The 12,755-nt window shown below is 38.9% G+C and overlaps 1 pseudogene across 1 annotated transcript; it reads left to right on the plus strand.

The window, feature by feature from the left end:
• The first annotated feature begins 7,147 nt into the window (after positions 1 to 7,147).
• Positions 7,148 to 12,598, plus strand: LOC117088114 (annotated as a pseudogene). The gene is made up of 5 exons (XR_004439006.1): positions 7,148 to 7,632; positions 9,326 to 9,452; positions 10,230 to 10,325; positions 10,854 to 10,933; positions 11,949 to 12,598. The product of XR_004439006.1 is annotated as a zinc finger protein 705A-like (transcript).
• Positions 12,599 to 12,755: the final 157 nt, after the last annotated feature.

Genomic DNA, 12,755 nt, shown 5'->3' on the forward strand with positions numbered 1-12,755 from the left:
GTTTTTCAGGTCTTGGTCCCCACCTTCCCTTCCCCTTCTAGTAGTCCCCCGTGTCTGCTGTTCCCATCTTTATATCCACGTGTAATCAGTGCTTTGTTCTTACTTATAACTAAGAACATATGGTATTTGGTTTTTTCTTTGTACATTATTTTAGAATAATGGCCTCTAACTGCATCCATGTTGGTGCAAAGGATATAATTTTTTAATGGTTGCATAGTATTCCATGGTGTACATATACTACATTTTCCCTATCCAATGATAGAGAAAATAACTGTATTTTCTCTATCCAATGATAGAGAAAATATTCATGTCTTTGCTATTGCAAATAATGCTATAATAAATATATGAGTGCACATGTCTTTATGGTAGAACAATTTATTTTCTTTTGGATACAAGGGTCAGTCCCCATGGCTGCTGTCAAGGGATAGTGTTGAGTGCCTGCAGCTTTTCCAGGCTCAGGGTGCAAGCTGTCAGTGGATCTATCATTCTGGGGTCTGGAGGATGGTGGCCATCTTCTCAGAGCTCCACTAGGCAGTGCCCCAGTGGGGACTCTGTGGGGGCTCCTACCCCGTATTCTCCCTCTGCACTGCTGTAGTAGACATTTGCCATGAGGTCTCCACACCAGCAGGCTTCTACTGGACATACAGGCTTTTCCATACAGCTTTTGAAATCCAGGTGAAGGCTTCTGATACGGTTTGGCTCTGTGCCCCCGCCCAAATCTCATCTCAAATTGTACTCCCACAATTCCCACATGTTGTGGGGGGACCCCGTGGGAAATAACTGAATCATGGGGGCAGTTTCTCCTATATCGTTCTCGTGGTAGTGAGTAAGTCTTACGAGTTCTGATGGTTTGATAAGGTGAAACCAGTTTTGCTTGGCTCTCATTCTCTCACTTGCCTGCTGTGATGTAAGACATGCCTTTCGCCTTCTGCCTCCCCCCAGCCATGTGGAACTGTAAGTCCAGTTAAACTTCTTTCTTTTGTAAATTGCCCAGTCTCAGGTATGTCTTTATCAACAGTGCACTCCTGTACGTTGTGCAACTGCAGGTTTAATATCCCTTGGAAATTGCCAAGGCTTATGGCTTGCACCCTCAAAGTAGTGACCCAAACTGTGTCTGGGGCCTTTTTAGCCATGGCTGGAGCTGGAGTGGTTGGGAGGTAGAATGCTCTGAGCACTGTCCTGTGCTTGCCGGGGTGGTGCAGCCCTAGGCCCAGCCCACAAAACCAGTCTTCCCTTCTAGGCCTCCAGACCTTTGAAGGGAGGGGCTGCCACCAGCCAAGGTCTCTGAAATGCCTTTCAGGTCCTTTCTTCATTGTCTTCTATTAGCATCTGCTTTGCTTTTAGTTATGCAAATGTCTTCAGCCTGCTTGAATTTCAGAGGATACCAATGGCCTTACAAGTACCGTATGACCCCTAACACTTCCTGACTTCATTTCTGCAATATATTTTATTTTTTTACGTCATCATGAACATTGAAAGTTTTTGTATCTATTCATTTTCCATTTGTTTTCAAATCCAGTTTACTTCCAAATAAGTTTAGAATATAGAGTCTCCATAATACTCTAGTTTGTCTGGTTTCTTGCTGTACCCCATGACTGCGAATGCTTTTAGTACATATAATACACTCAAAAGTACTTATGAGGCCGGATGCGGTGGCCCACGCCTGTAATCCCAGCACTCTGGGAGGCCGAGGTGGGCGGATCACGAGGTCAGGAGATCGAGACCACCCTGGCTAACATGGGTGAAACCGTGTCTCTACTAAAACAAATACAAAAAACTAGCTGGGCGAGGTGGCTGGCGCCTGTAGTCCCAGCTACTCGGGAGGCTGAGGCAGGAGAATGGCGTGAACTCGGGAGGCGGAGCTTGCCGAGAGCCGAGATCGCACCACTGAGCTCTAGCCTGGGCAACAGAGCAAGACTCCATCTCAAAAACAAAAAAAAGTACTTATGAATGAAAAAAGGAACGAATCTTCCTATTTTTCCTTCAAAATAGCCTTAACTCTTTGGTTTCCAACTTTATGTGGGGTTTTTAGTATTTGTCTCAAAAATCCAATCAAATTGAACCGGGTGTGTCTCCAGAATGAAGTTTTGATTAGGTTCAGTATCTGTGCAATCGGGGCATGTCTCTTGGAATGCAGTGCTGATTAGGTTTATTCATTGTTTTTTCCTCTATAAGGGGAAGCCAATCAGAGGATGCATTTTCCCAGAGAAGGAGCATCAGAAGAGTTTAAGACCTTGGGGGAAGAGAGTCTTGCTGCTTGCTTGTGGAACTTGCCTTAGAAGGTAGATAAGTTCACAGCATCCTCTAACTTTTTATTTTTGGTGAGTTCTCCGAGCACTGAGATGTGAACTGGCCTCATTCCCTTACAATGATACTATCACCGGTAGAAGAGATTCGAGTTACTGGCAGCATATCTGCATGGGTCCATAAGCAACTTCAGTCCTTGCCTCCTCAGAAGAAAGAATTCGACTGAGGAGCATACAGCGGGAAAAGAGACTAAGTTTCAGAGCAGGAGTGGAAGTTTATTTAAAAAGGCTTTAGAACAGAAAGGAAAGGAAAATTCTCTTGGAAGAGACCCAAGTGGATGCCTGAAGGTCCAAGAGAGAACAGAGAAGGGTCTTTAACCTTGAACCTGGGGTGGGTTTGCCTCTTTCCCATGATTCTTCCTTTAGGGAGAGTTTGCAGCATGCACAGTACTTTCCTTACCCTTTGGAATTGAGCATGCACGGTGTGTTTAGGGAGTTATATGCATGTCCATCTGAGGCTTTCTTTCCTTTTCCAGTGGAGTGTGTCCCCGGAAGATTATACTTTGCCATTTTTGTCTCTTAACATACATGCCCAAGAAGTTGCTTCTTCCTGGGGTCTGCATTTAATTAACATTTTTTATGTTAACAGGTGTAGACCATCAGGAAATGGCCTCTCTGTGGTGCTGCCTAATTATTATTTTTAGAGAGGCAAAATGATAATTAACAGGCCATCACCTGACATTTCTAGTGGGTAGGGGAAGAGCCCTCTCCTGCCCTGCTCCTGCTCTTCTACCTGTAACAAGACAAGCCTTGAATATCATTAGACATTTGTCCCATCAAGGCAGCATCTCATTATTAAATTTTACTGTGTGAATTGTTACTTCACATTCTCATATTCTGTGTTCACTATTTGTGTGCGTTTTCCATTTTTGTTTTGACCATATCTCATTATTTTAACTGCCTTCTCCAAGATTCTAGATCTGCATTGACCAATAGAGTAACTACTAGTCATATGTGGCTATAAACTGTAAATTAATTATAATTAAATAACTAAATGGCATATCCTTAGTAGTAATAGCCAAATTCATGGCCAAACTAGAAATTCTGTAACTACATATGTGTGGTAGTTACTGCATTGGACAATGTAGATATAGAGGATTTCTTTCATCACAGAAAATCATGTTGGGCATGTTGGCTGCCACTTATTTTTATTTTTATTTTTATTTTATTTTATTTTTTATTTCTTTGAGACAGAGTTTTGCTCCTGTTGCCCAGGCGGGAGTGCAATGGCTTGATCTCAGCTCACCACAACCTCTGCCTCCCAGGTTCAAGCGATTCTCCTGTCTAAGCCTCCCTAGTAGCTGGGATTACAGGCGTGTGCCAACACGTCCGGTTATTTTTTTTTTTTTTCTGTTTTTAGTAGAGACAGGATTTCTTCATGTTGGTCAGGCTGGTCTCAAACTCCTGACCTCAGGTGATCTGCCTGCCTCTGCCTCCCAAAGTGCTGGGATTACAGGTATGAGCCACTGCGCCTGGCCTTATTTTTAAATTCTATTTGTGTGGTTTATAGTTAAATTATATTCTGCTTCTCTATATTCATTTCCTTTCTCAGATTTTCTCAGGCAATTTTTAAATTTCATTCATTTACCTTCTTGAGGAAGTACTTAGATCATTTTTTAAAAATAATGTACAGCAAATAATTTTTCCACGGATATTATTTTAGCTTTATTGTGTTGGTACTTTTACATACTATATTCAGGTAGTATTATTTTTCATAATTCACTTTAAAAATTGTGCCGTTTATTTAAAGGAGATTTTTCCTTTGATTTTCAGAGGTCAGATTGTGTCTTCCATTGCTGTTATTTTAGTATAATTTTATTTTATTTTATGTAAATATGTTGCATATTTCTTTTTTTAAAATGTGAGATTTTTTCTCTCTCTTGTTACACAAACTTTGTATGCAGTGTTCATTATGCACTTTAAAAATAAATATTTTGTTTCAGGGCATGGTGCTTTCACATATGCAACCTTAGAATAATTTTAAATTCCATTCCACTTTCACCATTCCTGAACTGCTTTGAATATATTGAATGTCGGAAGCCATGAGAGGTTTTGACTTGCAATCCACTCAAGATAATAGGATTTTCCATTTATAGTGTAATCTGATATATATTCATTTTGGTTTCATACTTTTAAAAAATCTATCCTCTTTTTCTCTGTGGTGATCTTTGCTTTTCTATTTGTGCATTGCTAGAATGTCAGCTGCTGTTTCCCTAGCACCTGAGATGTTACTCAACACTGTATAGTGCTGGTGTTGAGAATTGAGAGAATCTACTAAATAATAGCTCTTTTTGAGACCACAGTTCTGAATTAAAAGGAAGAGAAAGGACAGGAAAAGAATATAGACATCAGCTATTTTTACTGAAGATCTGTTGGAGAACATGGTTTTGGTGTCCAGGAACTTGAGAACTAATACTGCATTCCTAATACTTCACTAAGGTGTGCCTAAGTAGCCCTGAAAGTGCTAGGAAGTCACAAGTCAGCCTCTTAATTGTTATGGGTGTCCTTCAAATATTAAGGTAATATTGAGGATGCAGAATGGCTTCTTCCTCATGACTTTTTAAGAGATCTGGGCCAGGCGCTGTGGCTCACGCCTGTAATCCCAGCACTTTGAAAGGCTGAGGCGGGTGGATCACCTGAGGTCAGGAGTTCCAGACCAGCCTGACCAAAATGGAGAAACCCCGTCTCGACTGAAAATACAAAATTAGCCAAGTGTGGTGGCGCATGCCTGTCATCCCAGCTACTTGGAAGGCTGAGGCAGGAGAATAGCTTGAACCTGGGAGGTGGAGGTTGCAGGGAGCTGAGATTCCACCATTGCACTCCAGCCTGGGCAACAAGAGCGAAACTCTGTCAAAAAACAAAAAAAGAGAGAGAGAGAGAGAGATCTGGAGGGAGATACTAAGCTGCGCAGGCTCTCATCTTGAAGTCATCAAATACGTAAGTTGTTATTTACGTTATTTACTGGTGAGAAGTTTGTCAATACATTTTTTCCATGAATTAATGAAAATTTTAGACCCATAACATAAGTTTTTAAAAATTTATCCTAAAGATTGCTTGTGTATGTATGTGTTTTGAAATATAGTTAATCTCTATATCTTGAAATAGTTTTTATAGATTCCACACAAGAGTCCTTTATGAAATAAGTGTGCTTTAATTTTCTTACAGTATTTGTCCTTTTTTGTCCCTGGCACAGTCTATGTATGACCATTTAAATTACTTTTAGTTCATGTTTGGGTTATATTCACACACAAATACTCTCTAAAGTCCAAATCTTATTTTGATATTCGAGGAAGAGTTTACATGGTAATAATATTAAGGGTTACAGCTGGTTTCACTGAAGCTTTGTAGACATTCTCTAATACCTTATGTTTTTGAAGGAATATCTGTTCTGCTTGAATTATAGACTACATAATACATGTACTGTCAGGTACATTCATGGAAGGGACAGGCAGATGGAGTCATATGTTACTGGAGTCTTGATGAACAGATGTAGGAAATAGTCCAAGGAATAAGAAAAAAGCTGATATTGAAAAGTGCTTGTTGAAGTCTGTAAATGTGCATTAAAATGTGGCAGTAAAAATAGACACAGTGAAGTTTGGGAACTGGGGTCTAAATCCTGGAGTCCCCAGAATCATAGAGAACCTTGGTTAGGGGAGTAATTTTGTAAAAAAGCAAGAAGAGGCAGTGACAAGGCAGAATATAATTAAAAGTATTGCTGTTTCAATTTCTAGTTTTGTAATTTTGCCGTATTTTTCAAACTCTGTTGATCATTTATTAAACCGATAAATAAACTATAATCAGCAGGGTTATTATAAGGGTTAAATAAGGAAACTTATGTATATCTGTAAGTACAATGTAACAATTAATACAAAGTTACCCTTTTTATTTTTCCTGGACTTCATGTACAAATGGGTCAGTTAATTTTTGCTTATGACACCTAATTATCATTTGTACACAAATTATATTTAATTATCTTTATATTTTTAGCAGGGAAATAATACATGCATGTTTTCCCCCATCTCAAACACATGCATTCATATAAACATATGCATCTATATACCTGCATATCTATGTATGAATATACTCATGGACATCGGCTTTTCTCAGCAAATATGTATCATGATGATCAGAGATATTGCAACTAACAGAGACTAATATAAACCATGATTGCAAGAATTTTAGATACCACCTTAGTAAAATATCAGATTGAGCTGCTAAATTTCTCTCAGCTCTAAGTCATTGTGTATTTTCTGAGCATCCTAGAGGACTGTGACTATATACACAGGACAGAAACACCATGACCCAGGGTACTGCTGCGAATTTCTGATGCAGGGGATTTTAAGGGCTAGATGAGCAGGATGGGAGTGTTGACCCTCCAAGTGAAATAAATTCCTGAATTGATTATCCCCGTCCTAAAACAGTTTTTTTTTTTTTTTTTTTTTTTTTCTGGTAGAGTCTTGCTCTGTCGCCCTGGCTGGAGTGCAGTGTTAGGATCTCGGCTCACTGTAATTGCCTCCCGGGTTCAAGTGATTGTCCTGCTTCAGCCTCCTGAGTAGCTGGGATTACAGGCAAGCACCACCATGGCCAGCTAATTTGTGTATTTTTAGTAGAAATGGGGTTTCACCATTTTGGCCAGTCTGGTCTCGAACTCCTGACCTCAGGTGATCCAGCTGCCTTGGCCTCCCAAAATGCTGGGATTACAGGCGAGAGCAACCGTACTTGACCCTAAAACAGATTTTTTCTTGATTGATTTCCAAGTTCCAAGGGGAAATACAAAAGTGGAAATTGAGAGAAAGTAAAAGTGGACTAAGGCTTCAGAAGGCTGTGATTGGTGTTGGAGAAACATTGCTAGGACATAAAGCTGGGATAATAAAATCTGAGAAATCCCACGGTGTTTGTCTACAGGTGGAAATCATATTCCACATGTGGGCGGAGTCAGGGATCCCTGTGTTTTAAAGTGAGGAAATTGAATATCTGGACTTGTGTCAATAACATACAAAACTCAGTGCTTTTGATGTTCTCCTTCACAAGATATCTGTGTTCCTTCCTTGTCAGCACCCGTAGTCATAGGCTTCCTAATTTTGACCATGGGAAAAGAGGAGTGGCCTCTGCGTGTGTGTGTGTGTTGGTTAGGCTCGGGGCAGGTGCTGTCACACTTCAGGGAAGGTCTGGCTTTTCATCACAGGTTGATCTGAAAATGGTGTACAAGGCTGGCGTCTCACGTGTTCTTTCTCCAACCTCAGCTTTTCTTAGTGCCTGAAGTGTCTGCAAGTGGAAATCCAGAAGAAGACAGAGAGAAACTGAGTTCTTGACAATGCATTCACTAGTGAGTAGAGGATGCCTTTTCTACTGAAATTAGACCCATATTGCTGGCAAATGGGCAGTTTTCTCCAGTTTGCATGGGTGTTTCATTTTTATTCTTTTTTTTTGTTTGTTTTTATGATGCACAACCCACCCAGCCCGGGTGCTCCAAATGCAATCAGGAGACTTTCATGTATCCGGCCTCCAATTAAGTTTTCTGAGGACTCTAGGTTGGGTATCATGTGTCAAAGATTCCTAAATTATCAATATAATTTCTAATATTACACTACTTTATTCCAGCCCCTATTCAGGCTATTTACAAAAAAAGACATGAGAGGTCTCATTTATGTATTTCTTTTTCTTCTATCCATCCTATAACCTCATAGGGAAATAATTGAGCCATTAACTGTACTGTTGGCTGAAATAGACTTAGGATTGTGATGAATGCAGGCAATAGAGATGCGTGAAGAGCAGATCACAGCCCAAAAATGAGGCTGATGTTCTAGCAGCTGAGTTCAATAAATCCCGTATGATAGGCCTTGGGCAAGAGCTGCACAGTGCTGAGGAAAAAGGAGAGTTTGATAAAATATATTTGTGCTTTTAAAAACTTTGCAAAAGGACAACTAAAGAAGTCATTATTATTCTTATCCCCATTTGTTTTACCTTTTGATAATTAACCTTTTTGCCTTCTGGTAACTGGAAGTAACATATAAGAAATACAATTACTTAATTATGGTTGCACACTCGGGAGAAGGAATATAGTAGATAGAGTACAATTTAGGGTTCTGTGAAAATGCTTTATAAGGGCTGGTTAGAAAAAAACAAAACAGTAAAGAGGCCTTTTTATCCTTGAACAAGCAAAGTGACAAGGTAAAGTTAAAAGAGAGGCAGTGATAACTGATGTTTGGATTGTCCAGAGAAAGTTGAGAACAGGAGGCTTCATATCACAGGAATCATCAGACTAAGACTTCCTCAGTATAGCAGCCTCAGCCATCTTGTCTTGTGCTGCTGGACTGTCTTTAAGCCTTGGCCTGAACACCTGAATTACATAACATTAGAGTGACTATATGTATGAATTGAATCCTATATTCTGCATAAAACTTGTTCAGTTCTGAAGAATGCTGGAGTCTGGTTCATTACTTTCTAACTTTTTAATGAATAAGGGACCAATGACCTGTATTTAATAAATATTTGCTAGATAGGAAACATGTTTTCTATTACTTCTTTAGATTATTCAAAGCACATAATAGGTCTTTTAACCATTTGATTGGTGAGAAACCTGTGGTTCATCTAGAGAAATAATTTATTTAATCATGGTCATGTTTAAAAAGTAGTAAATCATGGTTATTTACCTTGTGACAAATCTATAATTTACTTGAAATTCATGGTAAATTTGTTTTATTTATGAAGGTTCAAGTGAAAATTTTATAATCAGCTATGTACAGGTGATTAACACATTACTGAAAAATATCTGGGCTATATTATGCCACACCTCATGCAATATTTCTTTATAGTAAAGTTTAATGGATTAAGAGTGGGTATGTCTCTGTGAGTGAATCTGAAAGGCAGATACCAGCTTAGTATTGAGAATGAACTGGCTGGAACCTAAAACACTGAGTGTTCTGCATACCCAGCTCCTACCTATGTCATCTCAGCCTTCCTCCTCTGGACATTAAAAGGGATTCTCTGTCTAAACTAAAATGTCTGTGATGTTTTAGAAGAAAGTGACTTTTGAAGATGTAGCTATTGACTTCACCCAGGAAGAGTGGGCCATGATGGACACATCCAAGAGAAAGCTGTACAGAGATGTAATGCTGGAAAACGTCAGTCACCTGGTGTCCCTCGGTGAGTCCCTCAACATTCACATATGTATGTAGACACACATTGACTCATTCATTCAATAAGTGTTGGAACAGCTTCCCCATATCTCACTCTAATCTCTTCTCTGATTCTCTCACAGATCTTATCTGAAAAAAGTTTGAGCTCTCTAAATCTGTCTGAAATAAATATCTTTATTTTATTTTATTTTGTTTTATTTAGTTTGTCACTCAAATAGAATGTAATCTTGACAAGGATTTCATGGTTTCCCTGGTACTCAGTCACTAATACTCAGAACAGACCTGGGAACTTAATGAATATTTTCAATGTATTAAATTAAATATTTTCTAAATAACTCTTCTGCTTTAGTCACTATGCTTAGGCTGAGACCAATTAGTGAAAACAATAGCAATATTTTTTCTGTATAGAACACCAATTATTTTTGTAAATCAATTTTTTTTTGTTCTGCATGAGAATAATAAACATACTGTGCAGAGATTTAATTAATCTCTTTCTGGAAAGACTATGTATTATGCATTGTGTCTTGGAACTTAGGCATGGACTCAGCATTCATAGGTCCTGACTGTTTTGAATTTCCTTTTCCTGATGGACTTTTCATTTGGATTTATTTTCTAGCCACATGTTGGGTCAGAAAAATCCTGGGGAGTTTTCTGTGTTCTAGGTCTTGTGGCCTGAGCTGACCTTCACTGTTTTTATTCTTCCTTGATAGCCTGCCTTACAGTTGGTGATAATGCATATTTATTGACAGTGAACTCAAAACACGTGTACTGTTTCCACTAACAGGGTACCAGATAAGCAAATCCTATATAATTTTGCAGCTGAAGCAAGGAAAAGAGCTCTGGCAGGAAGGAAGAGAATTTCTCCAAGGCCAGAATCTGGGTAAGCAACAGGGTCCTGTGCTCTAATAGGAGGAGGTGCTTTGTCAATGAATAATATCAGTCAAATATTAATTAGCAGTTTTATTAAATGAGTGGTAATTTCTAAAATGTAGGTTAAGCTACTGGAGCAGAATTCCTTAGATGTTATTATCATTTTGTTCATATGTCAGATGCTACTCTTATGTCCTCTTGCCTTTTCTTTTACTGTCTGGAAAAGGATAATTCATGTACTTGTTGGGGTTAAACTAGCACATGCTGACTCTTTTCCCGATAGCCCTGTGAAGACTATCCCTCTATTTACCTGCCTGATACCTCATCTCCATTTGAACTCTTTTCACATTTTAATTTTAAAACTCTTTTCTAATTGCTGACCCTGTACAATATGTTCCTTCTATTGAAGTATTTTCTTCATTTGACACATTTGCCACATCCAAGTGTCAATTTTTAAAAAAAAGGTAAATGGCCCTTGGGGTTTTTCAATTTTATTACCATAATACCAAGGTAACAATTTATTTTTAAATTATTTCAGACAAGGAAAGTGCCCTTAAGAAAAAACACACGATATCCATGCATCCTATCAGAAAAGACGCATCCACGGGTATGACAATGGTGAGTTTTATAGCTGTGTACACCAGTCATCGAAGTTAAAGACCTGGTAATGGGTTAAGTTAGTAATGACGCACATCACCTGAGTGTAATTAGGCTGGCATTACGTGCTTTCTAAGCAAAAAAAAAAATTTGATACTTTGAATTCAGTGAATAAAGTGACCTGTGTTCTAAACCATAACATGAGATCTTTAAAATAGAACAAGTGCATATACATTGCTCATGCTCAGACTTTGAAAGATATTGATATCATCACAATTAATGGAATAACTCTGCAGTTGGGATCTTACAAAAGAGAAAATATCTGTGTCTGCAGGAGATAATGTGTATGCAAGTGTCAATTGAGAAAAACGACGAGACAAGTCTCAATCATTTTAGGAGATTTATTTGCCAGAGTTAAGGACATGCACCTGGGGGACAGGTGTGTACCTTTCTCCAAAGATGATTTTCTCTAAATTTAAAGGGGGAAAGGGTGGGATATTGAGAAGTACACAATTTTCATGTAAAAGGTGGGTAGAAAAAAAATAATCATGAGATGACATAAACAAATGAGGCAGAGGAATAATGCAGGAAAGCTGCATTTTACATAAGACAACAAAGGCAAAATGGGGCAGGGAAACAATCGGATATGCATTTGTGTCTGGTGAACTGGGGATGACTGCACCTGTAAAGACAAGCTATCAGTTTGCATTGCCATGGTGTCATTTTAACAGCTCATGAGGAATTTCCTTGTGGGCAAAATATGGGGGAAGCATGTAGCTTTTCATCTTATAGCCATATTATTTAGGAACCAGAAGGGGGAGGCAGGTTTGTGTGACCCTGTTCCCACCTTGATTTTTCCCTTTGGTTAAATGAGTTTGGGGTGCCAAAATTTAATTTCCTTTCACACAAGTAACATTGGAAAGATTTCAACTGGGCTCTACCACTGAATGGTTGGTCTAGGATTCAAAGGTGGTGAAATGAATGTATAGATGTATGTCGGTAAATCATTAAGAGCTTTTAATCTTTGTCCCTAAAGGAGAACTCTCTCATTCTGGAGGATCCCTTTGAATGTAATGATTTGGGAGAAGATTGCACTCACAGTTCCACAATGACTCAGTGTTTGTTAACTCAGAGTGGAAAGAAACCCTACGTCAGCAAACAGTGTGGAAAATCCCTTAGTAATCAGTTGTCCCCTAAACCACGTAGACAAATTCATACTAAAGGTAAATGGTATCAATGTAACATATGTGAAAAGGCCTATACTAATTGCTTTCACCTTAGACGGCACAAGATGACTCACACTGGAGAGAGGCCACCTGCATGTCATCTATGTGGAAAATCCTTCACTCAGCGTTCTCACCTTAGAAGACATGAGAAAACTCACATGGGAGAGAGACCGTACAAGTGTCATCAGTGTGGGAAAGGCTTTATTCAATCCTTTAACCTTCGAAGACATGAGAGAACTCACCATGGATAAAAGCGTTATGAATGTGATAAAAGTGGGAAAGTCTTTAGTCAAAGCTCTGGCTTTAGAGGACACAAAAGAATTCACACTGAAGAGAAACCACATGCTTGTCTTCTATGTGGGAAAGCCTTCAGTCTATCTTCTGACCTTAGATGATATGAAAGAACATGCACTGGAGAAAAGCCATATGAATGCCATTTATGTGGGAAAGCCTTCAGTCAATGTACTGATCTTAAATAACATCAGAAAATTCACCCTGGAGAGAAAATCATAAATGTCTTCAGAACATATTCTGACTTTAGATGACAGTGTTAGGAATGACGAATGTAAGGAATATGGAAGAGACTTCAGCTGTAGTTGTAACATCTAAACGTGCCA

This window comes from Trachypithecus francoisi, unplaced genomic scaffold (assembly GCF_009764315.1).
Source record: "Trachypithecus francoisi isolate TF-2019V2 unplaced genomic scaffold, Tfra_2.0 Contig00722, whole genome shotgun sequence".
In the NCBI taxonomy this organism is placed as follows: domain Eukaryota; kingdom Metazoa; phylum Chordata; class Mammalia; order Primates; family Cercopithecidae; genus Trachypithecus; species Trachypithecus francoisi.